The 15575-nt window shown below is 46.4% G+C and overlaps 1 long non-coding RNA gene across 1 annotated transcript in view; it reads right to left on the bottom strand.

Annotated features, from left to right (window-relative positions):
• The window catches only part of LOC129385629 (uncharacterized), a 130318-nt gene that overhangs the window by 7909 nt on the left and 106834 nt on the right, over positions 1-15575 (bottom strand). The window lies entirely within an intron of this gene.

Raw genomic sequence — 15575 nt, 5'->3', positions numbered from 1 at the left:
CTGCACAACATTGACAGTTTCTGAGGAGCAGAAAACACTACTGGGGATTCGGTATCTAGTGGCGATATTCTTTAGATTGTGAGCCACCCTATGGCAATGCGGCACAATTCCAGGTCTCTTCTTTTGTGTAACACAGTTACTTTTGTGGCGCTTCCCTTTCTGTTTCTGAAGCAGTATCTCAGAGATTGGGAGGGACGCAATAAGATGATGGCACCTGAGACTATAGCGCCTTGTCCTGTCATCTTTCTTGTGTCCGTTGTTTTGCGCTAAACGAAGTAATTGTGTCCTTAACGCTATCGCGTTATATTAGAAGACCGGCAAGAAAGAGAATAAGCTTTCATTGTAGAGATTGAGTGGAGTTTTCTTGTCTATCGGAACGTTGACCGACGCTAATGACGTCGCTAGCGTTTTGTTTTAAAGGGACACTAAAGGGAAACAATAAATCAGTTTACACTTACGAAGCATTGTTTGAGAACCCTGCAGGCTCTCATTTAAAAAAAATAGTTTGATTATTAGATTAGAAAATGAAGGTCCAAGTATCAGTATTTGAATTTCGCGCCGAAACCCCGGCGCCGGTACGTCAACGTGACGTCAGGGATTCCAAAGTACTTTTTCGCATTTGGGGCGCGTTGGCTGAATAAAGGTTGCCGAAACCTGCCACGTTTAATATTTGGTTCCTTTAGAACACAATGTAGTCAATCTGTACCGCTATGTATAATTAGTAGGCCCTAGAACATGCAATCAAAATCCAAGACGTCACAGCCTCCAGGTGCGGGAACTTAAGTAGAGTCGCCACCCGTATTTCGCTCTTGCGCGTTTTCTGGCTTACCAAACGTCTTATCGTTGTAAGAGTGGCGTTTTTGGTGTTGTAGAACGGTAATTTACTGATGCAGAAGAAATCATTATTCACTTTAGTGTCCCTTCAAGGTCGTTGGCGTCCGTTTTCGACGAGAAAGCGCAAAGGAAGCGCTCTCTCCTGAAAAACGCCGGGGCCGTGACGGTGACGGTAGCGGGGCAGGTCAAGGTCACGGTAGAGGGGCAGGTGACGGTCCAGGTCACGGTGACGGTAGAGGAGCAGGTGACGGGGAAGGTGACGGCTGAGCGAAAATCTGTTTCGAAGCGTTTTAGTACGGCGGTGAAGGGCCGACATGTATCAGACAACAACGCAACATACATTACAGAATCGGAAACCTTTTGCTTTCACACGTAATATACAATAAGTATAAAATAAAAGTTGCGTTTCGTGTATCTTACTCAAATAGGCAACAACTTTGCTTAGGCGCATTTTTTTCTCAATACTCTGTAATTTTTGCTTCTAGCGCCGCATTTTACCGTCTCCACTTTGGAGGTTAGCTAAGAGTTCGTACGGCTGCGGTAGATGTAAGCAACTGACGAAATTGGCGTTGACATTTGTGTGGTAATTAGCCCTAAAGAGCATCGTAATTGTGACTCAGTGTTCGTATCGTCTCTCGTTGAAATAAACTGTTTCTTAACATGCACCATTTACCGTTACTCATGGTGCTCGCCAAGATTGGCCTCTATCCCCACTACTCTTTGTGCGCAGCTTTCAGCCATTCTGCGCTCAGTAGTGAGAGAGACCCTTACGTATGCGGTCGCCTACTGCCCGGTAGCGGTGTTGTGAAGTTGACAGCCTTCGCGATTACATCAAATTATATCTCAGGAATGAAGCTAGCTTATCCCACAGCCTTCGAATATTCACTGAATAATTCAGGTGCTGCGCTAAATTTTCCAAAATGTCGTTATTTATTCATTGGTTCACCACAGACACACCTGCCTAAGTCGTCTTTTCCGCCTTCAAAAGAGCGCTTCGTATTTTAGGCCTTGATTACACCTATGATGGCATATCAGACTCTGTGTGGCTCTCAGTTCTTGAAGATGTAAGGCGAAATATTCAAGGTGTTCAATGGTGTGATTTACTACTATTAGAAAGAAGATACTTAGCACAGTCTGTATTTTGCGGCCGAGCGTAGTAAGTTTGTTACGTTTTACAGCCACCATTACGGGTTACTAGGTCCTTGCAGTCCCTTCTTGGTGCCTTCTTCTGGTCGGGCCGTACAGAACTGGTCTGTCGCGCGGCGCTTGGGCAACCACGCTCTCGCCGTGGGTTCGCGGTCCCATCCATGTTTGTCCGCTGCCGGCTGCTTGCCCTGCGATTTCTGCTCTGTCTGTTACAGCGTGATCAGTGTTCTGCGCGTAAACTCACCTGCTATTTCCTTGGCACGAAAATTCGTTACCTGTTACGGGGCGTGCACTGAAATCGCGGACCACAAGTGTTAAACGCTCCTACATTTTATTGTACGGCCGTGGCATTTTATCGCCACATACAACAGATATGACCTGATGTATACGCTCTTGAAAGCTGTGTGGTAGATACTATGTCAGCCTTACTGTGTCCTCTAGTCCCCCCCCCCCCCCCCCCCCCAGCGCACCGCGCGAGTTCCAATAATGTGTCGTGGGATGCGATAACGGCGTGATTTCTGCCTGGCCACCTACGCGACTTCATGTGGCGTCTAGGATGGCAAGTGCTCCCAACTCGTGACAGGCTAGAGCGGTGAGGCGTAGCTCCATCTTAGCTGTGTCCCAAGTGCTCCCTTCAAGAATCCAATAAACATGGGCTACTGCAATGCGGCTGCCAGGATATTTTGGAGGGCCGTGCATACTGGTTTCCGTGGCCTTGAAGTTAACCGCTTTATTACATCTGGTCGCTGCTTACCTGGCCACTTTACGCGACATTTATATGTGGGGGGGGGGGGGGGGGGGGGAGGTGCTTTTGTCTATGGCGTAACCGGTGCGAGGCAGTTACCTCGGGACGTCGTCGTCACGCTGTTTCCACTTCTGGGGAGGCTCTACTCCCGGCTACTGACGTCTCTGTCAGAGGAGATATTCTTCTTTGGAGAAGAAGAGTTCCTTCGACAGCGGTCATGCCGTTTCCTGTGGGTGGCTGATGGACGCGTACGGCTTAATTTTCAGCCAGCCCGGTTCTTGTAGCCAGGCCATCAGGAGTGTTCATTTAATGCAGATAAAAAGTAGGTGTCCGTGACTTCTGTGTGTGTGTGCTCTCGTATACATGATCATTTTTGTGCATACACATCTCATGCACATCACTTCAAAATTATGTAAAGTGTCTCTCTCACATCCTCATTGTACATAACCATTGTGTACATTGTATATATGGAGCATCATTTTATACATGTGACAATTAGTTTGTGTGTAACTGTGCCTTTCCGTCGGTCTATGTGGTTATATGCTAGTGAGTGAGGACTCGGACACTACTTTGAAAAGGCGCCGTGTGTACAATGCTTCCTTCTTTGTATATGTTATCGCACTGGTGGAATTGTGCCGTGATTGTGACTCAGTGTTCGTATCGTCTCTTGTTGAAATAAACTTTTTCTAAACGCACTATTTTCCGGCGGTGCCGTACCGAGTAACCTTACAGGAACAGCTCTTTCTTTTCATTTTTTTTTCAGCATTGCTGTTATGTGGGCTATTACGCTTCATACTCGCGGACCAATTTCTGCGGCCACGAAGGGAAAGCTACGGAGGCAAAGCGCGCACAAGTGAGAGCGCTTCTGAAAGAAGGCCCGCATTTTATACCACGTAAGTTTAGGCTGGGTAAGAGAAGATACAAACACCTTATTGGCAACATTTCAAATAAGAGAGAGAGCACGCCATTCAGTGCAAAGGTTTGCTTATTCTCGCAGCTTTTCCCTTCCGCGTCTGAGGAAACGGGAAATGGTCGCACGTGGAAGCTGCGTCGATTCAGCGTCTGTCCCGAGCAACCAAAAGCACGGGCAAACGCTGCCGGACTACTTGGCGCAGTAACACATGTGCAGCAGCAACACGCCCGTAGCTTGCCCTTGATCACCACAAAAAGTTTTCCGCGAGCGTAGTAAACTACTTCCGCGAGTGTAGCATGCTAAACTATGCTTCTCTGTTGCCTTTGGTTAGGAGTTGCCTTCACAAAGGCATACCCTACATTAATTGGAATGACTGACAGTGCAGCATGCGAGGTCTGTGGCACCGAAGAAAACATCGACCACCTGCTGTGCCACTGTCCACGATACACCCCAGAGAGACAAGAACTTGCCAAAGCTTTCGAAAAACTGGACAATCGACCGCTTTCTGTGCAGGTGCTGCTGGAACACCGCCCCCATCGCCTGTCGGCCCATAAAGCGGTGAAGGCGCTTTTGTGCTTCTTAAGGATGACGGACTTGTGCGACCATCTGTGACTATTAATGCAATTTCTGTAGGACCACACACGTCAGCAAAGTCACCGCAATTTCCTTCTTTCCTTCCCTCTTCTCTCTCTCTCCCTGTTATCTTTGTTTCCCCTTTCCCATTCCCCAGGTGTAGGGTAGCCAACCGGACGTTATTCTGGTTAACCTCCCTGCCTTCTTCTTATCTCTTTCCTTGCAGAGCTGCCTTTCGCATCGCTGAATTTGCGTCTTGCGTTTGCATAGGACGAACCAACGCAAGGTAGCAACGCATTTAGTGGGTAAGTGTATGTAGCAACTGAGGTTTAAGGCGAAATCGTTATATGCCTCACGAAGCGAAAAATCCAGCGAGCGTCCGGCGTTAACATGGGATGGCAAGAAAGCTAACGTGACCAAGTGCTGACGTCACGTTCCCCGCGCTGAATTTGCTGCGGCGCGCACTGCCATATGCCACGGTGAACAACCACGGCGTCGGACGGATGCCGTGGCCCGCACCCAAAAAAGCTGACCTGGCCCACTCCCAAAATTGGATTAAGGTGGATTAAACTAGATTAGGTGGAATAAAGGGGGCAAGATGGATTAATGTGGATTAAGTGGATTAAGGCTGGTACAAATTAGAGCAAAATGGATTAAGGTGTAGTTTCAATTGAAGGTAATACCCTAGACAAGTCCTAATATTTTCGCATTCAAGTCACGTAAGGATACTTAAATGACCGTCAACTTATTTTCGTTAAATAAACTTCGCTTTTCAAGTGTGTGCTAGAAATTTATATGACTGTGTAAAAGCTTGTTGAGCGTCACAAACAATTAATAGCATGGAAGTTTTAAGTATGTTACGCTATCCAATAAACTTCCCCCTTGGACAGCCAGCAAAGCTACCTGCGTGAGAGCACTGAAGCGGCTGTATGACCAAGGCGTCGTGATGAATCATCGCTAATAAAAGCCAGCAAATAGACCCGAGTACTTCCGAAAGGTATGAAAACTCTCTTGCACACCTTCGCTGGCTCGTCACAATTGCTCAGGCTGGGATACGTGCCCGAAAAATGTTTTACAGCCAAGCTGTATATGACTAGGATCCCGAAAGTTTTTCCGTCTCTGCAACCAAAAAATCAACGAATCACAGCGGGAGGCGCACGCCACGTGCGCCGCTGGGTTCCATTCCGCACCAACAGATGGCGCTCACATCCGCGCATCCGCGGCAGCGGTGGCGCCAGCCATGCGGGTAAAGAAAAAGAAAGAAACAGAAAGCTCGCCTTCGGGCGTAGCGTTTGCCGCAAGCGTTTCCCGGTAAAGATTACGCTAGCATGAGCTGCAGTTGCCGGGATGCGGCAAGTGTAGCATACGAAGCAGGGAAAGACGTAACAACACTTTCATATGTGACAGAAGCCGCTTAGCAACTGATTTCATTTGTGTTCTGATAGCTCCATGAAAGACGACCCATAGTTAGGACTCCCGAACAGCAGCGTGAATACAACGAGATGCGACGGGAACAACGCCAGTATGCAAAAGGGCGTCGGGCTCCGTCTAGGCAGGACGCAGCGGTTCCTGCCCAAAAGTAAGCCAGGCGCAGTTAGGAATCTGAAGAGCAATGCGAATACGAGGAGGGACGAAAGGAACAGGAAGGTTAAAAAGCGAAATTGTAAATATTGTGCTAAGCACACTAATAGTGACACGTGAATTGCTACTTTTTATATCCCCAGACCCGCCGAGCGGATTTGTAATAGACATTTGTTCATAGCTTGAAAACAAACAGAAACAGCATTTCAATGAAGCGCGTACTCTGATTCCCTGAGCAAAGTTTCATCTGCAGCCAATGTCAGTACTGGAATACACTGCCGGGAAGAATTAAACGCGTGCTGTTCTATTCTTGGAATCCGTGGCATACAAACGCAATATCCTAAGTGCCTTCAAGACTCGGTAGAATACAGCCCTACGGTATACCACCTGCTTCCCTAAATATGGCTTCCAAATAACCTGTGTGCACTTCCGCGTTTCCGTTAAAACGAAACACGGCGTGTGTCTAAGCGGGAGCAGCGACAGAGCGCTGCATAACACGCACAAGGGTCTCTCTTAATGAACATTTCGTTGAATTATAACGGGCCAGCCCATTCCGAACGAGCAAACTCCTTTAACCGCCTCCTTAAGTCGGCCATAGCCGGCAACGTCCGCCGCCCCGCTGGACTGCCCGCTCCTTGCGAGGTTGAAAGCTTGAAAGCTAAGCGTTTTTCCCCGCGCACCTGAGCCCGGCATTGATTAGCGCGCGATGTTACAGTCAGTCTCGAGCCAAGGCAGTTCTCATTACGTATATTCGAGGCTAACTTTTTTTATTCGAGTATAGTCCCTTCCAGCGCAAACGAGCATTCTTAATTAAAGGGGCATGCGCACGTTTAAATTTGCCTGACTGTGTAACTTCAGCGTTTCTGAAGTGTTCATTTTTTTTTTTTTGAGAAATCGCATATGTTATGGGAGATGTAGTGAGGAACACTGACAAGGTTTGGAAGTAATAGTTGTGTCAGTTCCCCCATTCATTGCTCCGCGTTCTACCGTGAAGCGCTGAGTGCTTTGGAATTGCAGTTGCCGCAGCAGGGTGTGTGGCATGGGTGGCCAGACACGCCTTCGGAGTTCGAGGTGGTCCAAGTCACCGGAGTGAAAGCGGTCTGTTTTGCTCAGGTAAGTCTTTTCTGTCGTACTTTTTTTTGGTGCTGCGAAAACGCCGCTGTCTGGTGGAGGTGCGGCACATACCACCACGTGTCGCCTTTTTCTGCAATGCAGAGAATCCGAGCCATTATAGCGAAATACTTCGCTGAACGGCTAGACGCAAATGGGGAAGAGAAATTTTCCAAGTACTGGAACAGTTTTTTTTTTTTTTTTCAGAGATCGAATATGAGAGAATCGTATTCCCGATATTGTCTTCTTAGTACTCCATTCTTTCTTTGTGGTGCAGGTGTACGCGCGAAGTAGGTACCGTGCGGAGCGTGGTACTCTTTCTGGACTAAGATACGTTGTTACAACACCAGCTTATCGCATCGACTAGTCTTTGAAACGAGCTTAAATTAGCTGCTAGTTTATATGTAAGCTGTCCTTGTAAAACAAATTTTTGTGTAAATAAACATCCCTTTTATACTTTATTACGTGCTGCGTATGTTTGGAGACGTAACAGAAAGAGCGGACAATCCGACCGTGGGAGCGAACCAATTTAGACCTTTTAAGTGCTCCTACATTAAAACAAGTTGCACGGAAACTGTCCACAACAATTAGACACTTTTAGAGAAGCGTCTAGGGTCTGTTCCGCTGAGACTGGTGTCAATGTAAGCTAATACTGAAACGCTTCTAGAAAGCTATTCGTTTTATTAAAGGAATGATGCGCTTGAAGCCGCACATTTGGTGTAACGAGAAGGTTTGGAACAGCGTTTGTTGTTGCATTGCGTAATTACGTGGAAAACAGAACTGTTAACCAGTGCAAGTATGCGACTATATATATACACACAAGCCGTAGGCTTGCACATATGGTTTGCCTCCGGCCATGCCCCTTTCCTCCGGCCGTCCTCTATATATGTTTTGCCTTTGCCATCCGCCTTTCCCACAGCCGCCACACGGGGTGAGGAGGGTTGCCCTTCCTGAGCGCTCCACCATAGGATCTAAACCTTCAGACGTCCCAAAGCTCTCGCATCGACATCACGTTTGTTTCAAAGGGCCTAATAGTTTTTATAATGTTTGAAATCACGCAGGAAATATAATAATGTGAGCCTGAAGTGCACCTCCATAACGAGCTCTATTTTAGCTGTTTTTGAAGAACTGGTGTAGGCGTGATACACTTCGACGTAGCAGTCCATTGAGTCATGATGGCGATCAGCGCACTAAGCAAACAAATGAGAATATAACCAAAATGGTAACGCGTACACAGCGCTGTGTTAGAACTGAATTTTATTGGACAGCCGTAGCCTTGTATATGCAGAAAGCAAGAGCACAAAAAAAACAAATATGCAGCCTTTTTATGACGTGATAAACGCGCCAAAAAAATAAAAAAATCCCGGCCGCGGTGCGCCTCATGCACCGTGCATTGGGTACCTGTAAAATAAAATTCACGTGGTTAAAATAAATCGGATTCGCCCGCTATTGTGTCCCTCATAATAATATCGGAGTCTTGGCACGTAACGCAGCAGAATTTAATTTCTAATGCGATTATACACCAGCAGACCTCGCGGAACATTCTGTTACTGTTAAATGCCTTTGCATTAAAATATTACGGCGTTTATGAAAGAAACGAAGTGCAACGATGATTGCTTCCACTGAACGTCAAAGGATTAAGGAACGATGAACGAAGTGCAACGATGGAGTGATTTTAAAAGCCTCTTGATGAATTTCCATTCTTTGTCGATTCTTTTGCCTGGCTGCCTGCCTGTCTGTCTGTCCATCTGTCGGTCCATCTGTCTGTCTACCAACGTGTTTTTTGGCTGGATGGCTCGCTGGCCCTGAGTTCTACAGCTCGCCGACGTAGTAACGCTGTACAATCGCTCGTTGAAAAAAAAAAAAAGAAAACAAGATACCGACGCGACCCAGTGCACTATGTTTATTCCAATAATTTCAACAAAATTTTCGAGAAATCTCGATGGCCGCGATTTAGAAAGATGCGTCCAAGTTTACACATTCCTTTAGTAAACGGGCGTACGAGATAAATCTGCGATTCGCAGCTCACGGGCAAAAAAGAAATGTTGTGGAAAATCTGGTGTATCGTGTTTCCAACGTTTCCGAAAGCAGCAAATCAACCAATCAGCATAAACGAAAACAGCATGCCAAGTCTGTCACTGCGCCACCGGAACGCGCTCGCCCGTACGCGTTGATAAACAATGCGGGTAAATTCCCGGGAATAAAAAGCAGCCAAAAGTGCTTTTAAATACTTTTTTTTTTCTCACGAAGGCAACCGACCAGCTTACTTCAAATATAACAAGACGTATCGTGCTTGACCCCTTTACCTTTCGAAGTGTTCTTGGCATCTTCAGTAATGGCGCCCGGAAGGGCGAGGAAGAGAGGGAGGTGCGCTGGATGGCATACCAATGACGAGCAGATTTATGAAAGTTTGCGGGGTTCCAGGGGACGCGCTCTTTTTTTTTTTTTTTCGAAACAGAAACAGGGCGAGAAATGACGAAACACGGAAAAATGGTGTAGGACGAAAGAAAAAGAGGAAGAAAGCGCTGACTCGGCCATCCTGCCCGGCTCGCAATTCGACTGTCAGAGACGTGAATTGTGGCGCGCCGTGAACGGGCCGCTCCAGAAACACCAACGCTGGCGCCTCTTATTCGTTTCGTTCTTTTTTTTTCTTCAGTTCAAACATGCATCCAACCATTTGTTTCTTGCGATCGTTACAGATGCAGCCAGAGGAAAACTCGTTTCCATCTGTTACAGCGTGCGATAGTGAATGCATGTTTGTTTGTATGCTTTTTTGCGTTTCCTTTGCTTTCGCTTGGCTTGCTTGTTTGCTTGCTTGCTCGTTTCTAACTTCAGAGGCTAAGCTGGAGAAGTGCCGAATACGTAGAATGATGGCACCCGACAGGTACACGTTTCACTCATATGCCCTTTCCCCAAGGGAAAGGGCATATGACGCGTTCTCTCGCGTCTGCTAGTGCAATCGGGCTAAATACGTGCAGCGTAAGACAAAAGCGCAAGTTCTCAAGCATGACAACTCCATTGAGTGATTGAATTTCGCTCGTATTGATGTTAGAATATTGTGCAACATATGTATTGTAATATATAATATATATAATATTTATCAATTTATTTATTCACAGCACCCTTTCAGGCATTTGTTTGAGTGTACCACATAGAGAGGCGGGGGTGGGGGTGCGGGCAGTATAAGCATAAGTGGTCATAAACTATAGTAGTCGCTAAAACATTAGGGTAAGATACTGAGCAGAAATATGCTAACATAGTTCAGCTAAAAAATACAATAGGTGCCCTCCCTTCAACAAAAACCAACTAATAATTAGGGCAACTAATTATCAGTGCGCAACAACGCGTGAAATGTTACTGGTTCAGGTTCAGTGTAAATATCTGAAGGAAAGCTGTTCCGTTCAATGACGCCATGTGATTGATTATTATACAACATCTGTGCATTTATTGTTTGACTGGTGAGGCCTAAGATTGGTAAAGCAACATGACAATTGTGAGAAACGTCATAGTGGAGTTAGGGTGCTCTTCAACTACACTCTGTGAAGCGTTCTGTCATTGCGCGTTCTGATTTTGCGCTTTTCCATCACTCGTTCCTCTACGGCGCGTCTGACTTGCCGAATTTTACATTTTGTTTTTTCATCCTAAAAAGCTTCAGAAATATAACTTTAATCAACTATTTCTTTTATGCACACTGCTAGATTCTTGGTTGAGCACCGAAAGAAGGTTTATGTTTGATTATAGCGTACAGTTCAAGCCGACGGACAGAAAATAAAAGGAGCAACACGACCTAACGTTGAATAGCAACTAGCTGACTATATATTACTAGACCAGCTAATAGCTATTCATCTAGTAGCCAGACAGTCTTGTGTCGTGTTGCCTATATTGTGTCTGGTAATTTTAGACTAGTGAGTAAGTGTAGCTGAATAGCTCAATGGATAAGCATTGTTGAGGTAGAAGTTGGGAGTAGGAGTTGGGCGGGAACAACGTCTGGTCATGTCAAAGCATCATTAGTACAACATGGTCACTGAAAAGCGTCAAAAACATAAATCATGACGTTTCGCGAGCTTTACATCAAGTTTCTTTTTTTTTGACATTGGACAATGACCATCTGTACTGATGATGTAGAAGGTATGTACCACCATGTCGGAGACCACCGTCGCCACAACTATACCGGTACTTTATGCGCTTTGCTACGAACTCAACTATTTTAGTATGATGGAAGACCACACACGTTTCTCGAGCTTCACATCCTGACCCTTCGTTAAGCATGATATGTACATATTTGCAGCATTATGTGATGTTAGAGTATGTGCGTGTGTTTCTTTTTATACTTTTGGCAACTGTGAAAGGTTTAGATTATGTCTAACTTGTCCTGTTAATATAGTGCCCTCATTCAGTGTTTATCTTGTTTGTTTTCTATACACGATTTTGCGGATAAGGGGTGAACTGGTTGCCAAACATACCACACCGTCGCTGGTAATCAACGAAAAATCAACGAAGCGCCTTAACAGAGCGATGAATCCGACTAGTTGATGTACGGTCAGTGTGCTTGTGTCTTCGTTCTCAGTCATTGTCCATCTTGTTCTCATTATAGTGTCTACCGTACATACCACAAGAACAATGAACAAAAAGACACCGCCCCTTCCTGTCCGTGAAGATGGTCTAACAGCGGAGCTCTCTTAGTTACACCGAGCGTTACACCATGCAAGTCAGACTTCGCAAGCAGGCTATATTGTAAATATTTTGTTTCACGATTCTTTCACCTCATTTTCGCTTTTGCGCGCTCGGCGTGGTGTGCATGCTTTGGGAGTGCTTTTTCTTTTTGCTATTCTCGCAGTGTTCTTTTTTTTTTTGCTGGTGAAGTTTTTGTCTGTGTTTTGCCGTGCTTTTATTTTGCGTGCAAGTTGCTCCGCCCCCTTTCTTGCGCGCCAGTAATGAGAGCAAGGATTGCCGTGAAATAAAAACCACACGATGCTTTTTTTATTCATTTTGTGTGTAATGCTGTATTTGCTTGGTCTTGCGTTGTATTTTCTACCACTTGATCTTGAATTGTCTATCGTGCCTGCAGTGCTCGTTGTGCCTCCTCCGCTTGCAGTGCTTTGTCTTGAGACGTTGAACTTTGCATTGCTTGCTCTTGAGTCGACGGCAGATGACGGCGTTTACATTTCACATTAACAGCCTTGTGCTTCAAAATTAAATAGGTCCGTCACGAAGGGCAATGAATGGCTCATATCCCCTTAAGCAATGGCTCATACCCGCGTAAACACGGCCTCCCCATTAGTACGACAGAAGAGAAGTGAAATTCTACGCCGGAATGACGAGCGGCAACGGAGTTGGCTGTGGATGAAGACGATGACGACGCTCGAGCCATTGCTGATGATGATAGTTTCAGCGAGCTCCGACAATGACGGCACAAGGTCCGCATAAAAGGCTTCGCTGTAAAACCACCACAACAGTCATCCCCACTATTAGCCCGATTTAGAGGCCAACTTCTCGCGTACTTCATGAACCATGAACATTATAAGTTTTAGAGAACTTCCGCGACGGGTATGACGACTCGAGACAGCTGAACGCGAAGTGGCTTTTGGAGCGAGTCCTACATTGTACTAACTCGCCGAGTCGAGCGCGAACGGTGACAGCTGCCGCGCCCTACGGCGACGTTTGGAACGGCTGTGACTAGCACGTGGCAGTGTACTGGTTACTAGCCCTCTTAGATTTTTCTGTAGGATTTTTCTCCCTGCAACGGTGGCGAACCGGCCACGCCACACATCGGACAGCGTCTGCAACAGCTGTCGGGAATGCCTAATCTGGGTGACATGCGAGCGAATGAGTATTACAGCGAGGCTAAGCTATGCAGGCGAGTTCTACGACGTTTTTGGGGAGGAAAAGGGGGGGGGGGGGGGGGGCGTGAAACGAGCGGCCGTGTCGTCAGTATCTAGAAAACACAGCCTCATTGTCCGTAGCACAGCCGGTGCAGAGAAGTCGGTGCACCATACAGAAACATGTGGCGAATAAATCGGAGAGTAGAAGTACTATGGCCTGGATATAGTGAAGTGGTTTGAAAAGAGATTTGGGTATAGTTAATCAATTGTACAGCGTATGCGTTGGCTAAGTCCTGTATATAAGCGGGAAATGCTGAAAACAGCTCTGGAACGGAACTCAAGAGAAACGGACAATGCACACTCCGTCTCTGTCCGTCTTCGTCTCTGCCGTCTCCGTAGACTGCGTCCGTGTCTAACGCCTTTTCCTTGAGTGCGCGTCCTTGGTGTTTCGCTGGTACTCACTTTTTGAAGTTCCGTTTCTCCTGGCTTCCTTAGCGCATCCGGAGCAACCCCGTTTTAAATTCTGGTAGTAGATCATGACGGGTTTGAGGAATGGTGGATGAATATATTCGACGTTTGAGTGTTTATTTGTTGTTTTCCAAAATCGAGAAAGGAGTCTGACAGATGTAATAGCACACTGTGGTATAAAGTTTGTAAACAGGGATAAGGTGCCTCAGAAAGGCTGGCCAACGCTTCGATAGGAGGACCTATGACGAAGATAGGTCCTCCTATCGAAACGTTGGCCAGCCTTTCTGAGGCACCTTATCCCTGTTTACAAACCCTCTTTGTTGTTCTGAATTTCTTGTACTTTTGCGATGTATTTTAGTGCAAGCATCTAACCCCCCCCCCCCTCCTCCCTTCGCCACAGACACACTCCTTTATTGCTTTTAAGGTTACGTGGAGTAGCCGGAATTGTCTTGCTTGCCTTTTAATAATTCGCAGCATGTATGCATGCAGTTAAATGTACGTTAGAACCTACCTTTAAAGTTCGAAATATATAGGCCTGTACGTGTGATCGCACTCACGCGTGGTTGGGTCAATTGCCCGACTACAATTTCCTCTTGATCTCTGCTACAATATCGGCTACCCACGTTTGCTCATAAATGTTGCTTTAAATGTTGAATAAATGTCGTCTTTGTAATGTCGCCTTGTTATTCTGACCTTCAAGCCCAGATATCTGCTGTATATCGTTGTATATTGTATTGTGCTGCAATATAAGGTGTGTGCTATACATATTCAAGAGCCAAGGAGTTGCTGGCCCCGTATTAGTGCGCCAACATATCCTTCTATCAGTACAACAAAAAAAAAAAGTTTAGTGAAAGCCGCACAACCTTATCCTGGCCTGCATATTGACTCGCCTCGTGCCAACACTATCCGCCGCTGGGCATCTCGTTCGGGGCGAGTCATTTGCATACCTGTCGACAAGGTATGGCATGAATGCAAGGCATTCGCCCTGCTCCCGTGATGTGTTTATCTTTGTTTGTATGACCGGAACGAACGAGTCGGCGTCACCTACTCTGTCTTCGATTTCCGATTGAGGAGACAACACACACACTTGCCGTCGTAGCCTCCGTGAACAGGCAGTACACCGAGGGTGAGCTCCTTTTAGAGGGCGTTGTCAAGGTTACCCCGTTTAATACGTAATGAAACAACGTATAACAGTGGTGCTCTTCTTGCTGTAGCAACACCTGGGCGAACGGAGTAGACAACAAAAGAAGTTGGAGAGTGATTATACCTCTAGCCGAAGTCGGTCAACGACGATGTCTTCGTGAGCGTGTGTGTGTGTGGGGGGGGGGGGGGGGGGAGAGAGTTGGGCGGAGTCACTGCGAATACGGCACTCTATCGCGTCACCGGTCACGTGAGGGGAGTAGGGGGAGCGTCGAACTGCTTCCATTTCTTGTTTTTTTTTCTTCACTGCCTTCGGGATCAGCCCACATTTTAGACTGCACATTACCGCGGGAAACGGCAGACATTTTCAGACTGCATTATCTGCACGAAAAAGAGTAGAAACGTGCGCACGCGATACGGAACAGTGACGGTAATTCGCTAAGACAGGCATGGTCTTTAAAATATGACGGTGCAGAAGAAAGACTGCGTCATGGGCGCTAATAATAGAACCTCGTTGCGCCAAGGAGAGATGGCTGTCGTGTATACAGAGTACGCCTTCGAGGTGCACTGCAACACGTGGTCTTCAACACTGGGAACGCGATGGGGAGAGTGCGATGTCTTCCAATTACTATATTTCCATAGGCATCTTTTGAGAGGCTTAATAATAACGGAGACACAAAGAACCCAATTTTTACTTTTCCCATTCAACCCTCCTCAACATGTTTCATTTCATCTAGGGCCGTGCCGATAGAAACGCCCTGCGTACTGCTTCTTTCTGATTTTTTATTTGAAGCAATCTTGTCCGAGTCAACCCAGTTTTTGGAGTGTATCTCGGCGTTTTCGACGTGCAATACCGAAAACAGTAAGGAAATAAACAGTACAGTACAAAAACAAAAACAAGGAGGCAGCCAGTAAAAACAAATAAGCCGCGGTTTGGATAATCATTGTACATGAGTTCTGCCCGGATTCAACGAAGTGCATTGCGTGCTTCGCCTCCCCACCCCCCCACCACTTCCCCCTCGAAAAAAATATATGTGAAAAAATCGGGAAGTCATCAGGACATATTTGTTCCTCTTCAGAAGCTGCTTCGCGTCAAAAGCCGGGCCTCTCCTGCTCTAGATTATAGGTTGCGGTTTTCGTAGTGAGATATTCCGCTCGAATCCTCTCCACTCTGGCTGCTCACAAACCTCTCTCCATTTATTTTTCTTTCTTTAATAATGCGAATGCACACGAGAGAGAGAGA

Source organism: Dermacentor andersoni, chromosome 7, assembly GCF_023375885.2.
Source record: "Dermacentor andersoni chromosome 7, qqDerAnde1_hic_scaffold, whole genome shotgun sequence".
Lineage (NCBI taxonomy): Eukaryota > Metazoa > Arthropoda > Arachnida > Ixodida > Ixodidae > Dermacentor > Dermacentor andersoni.
The sequence above is the reverse complement of the archived record's forward strand: the minus strand, read 5'-3'. Positions and strand labels throughout refer to the sequence as shown.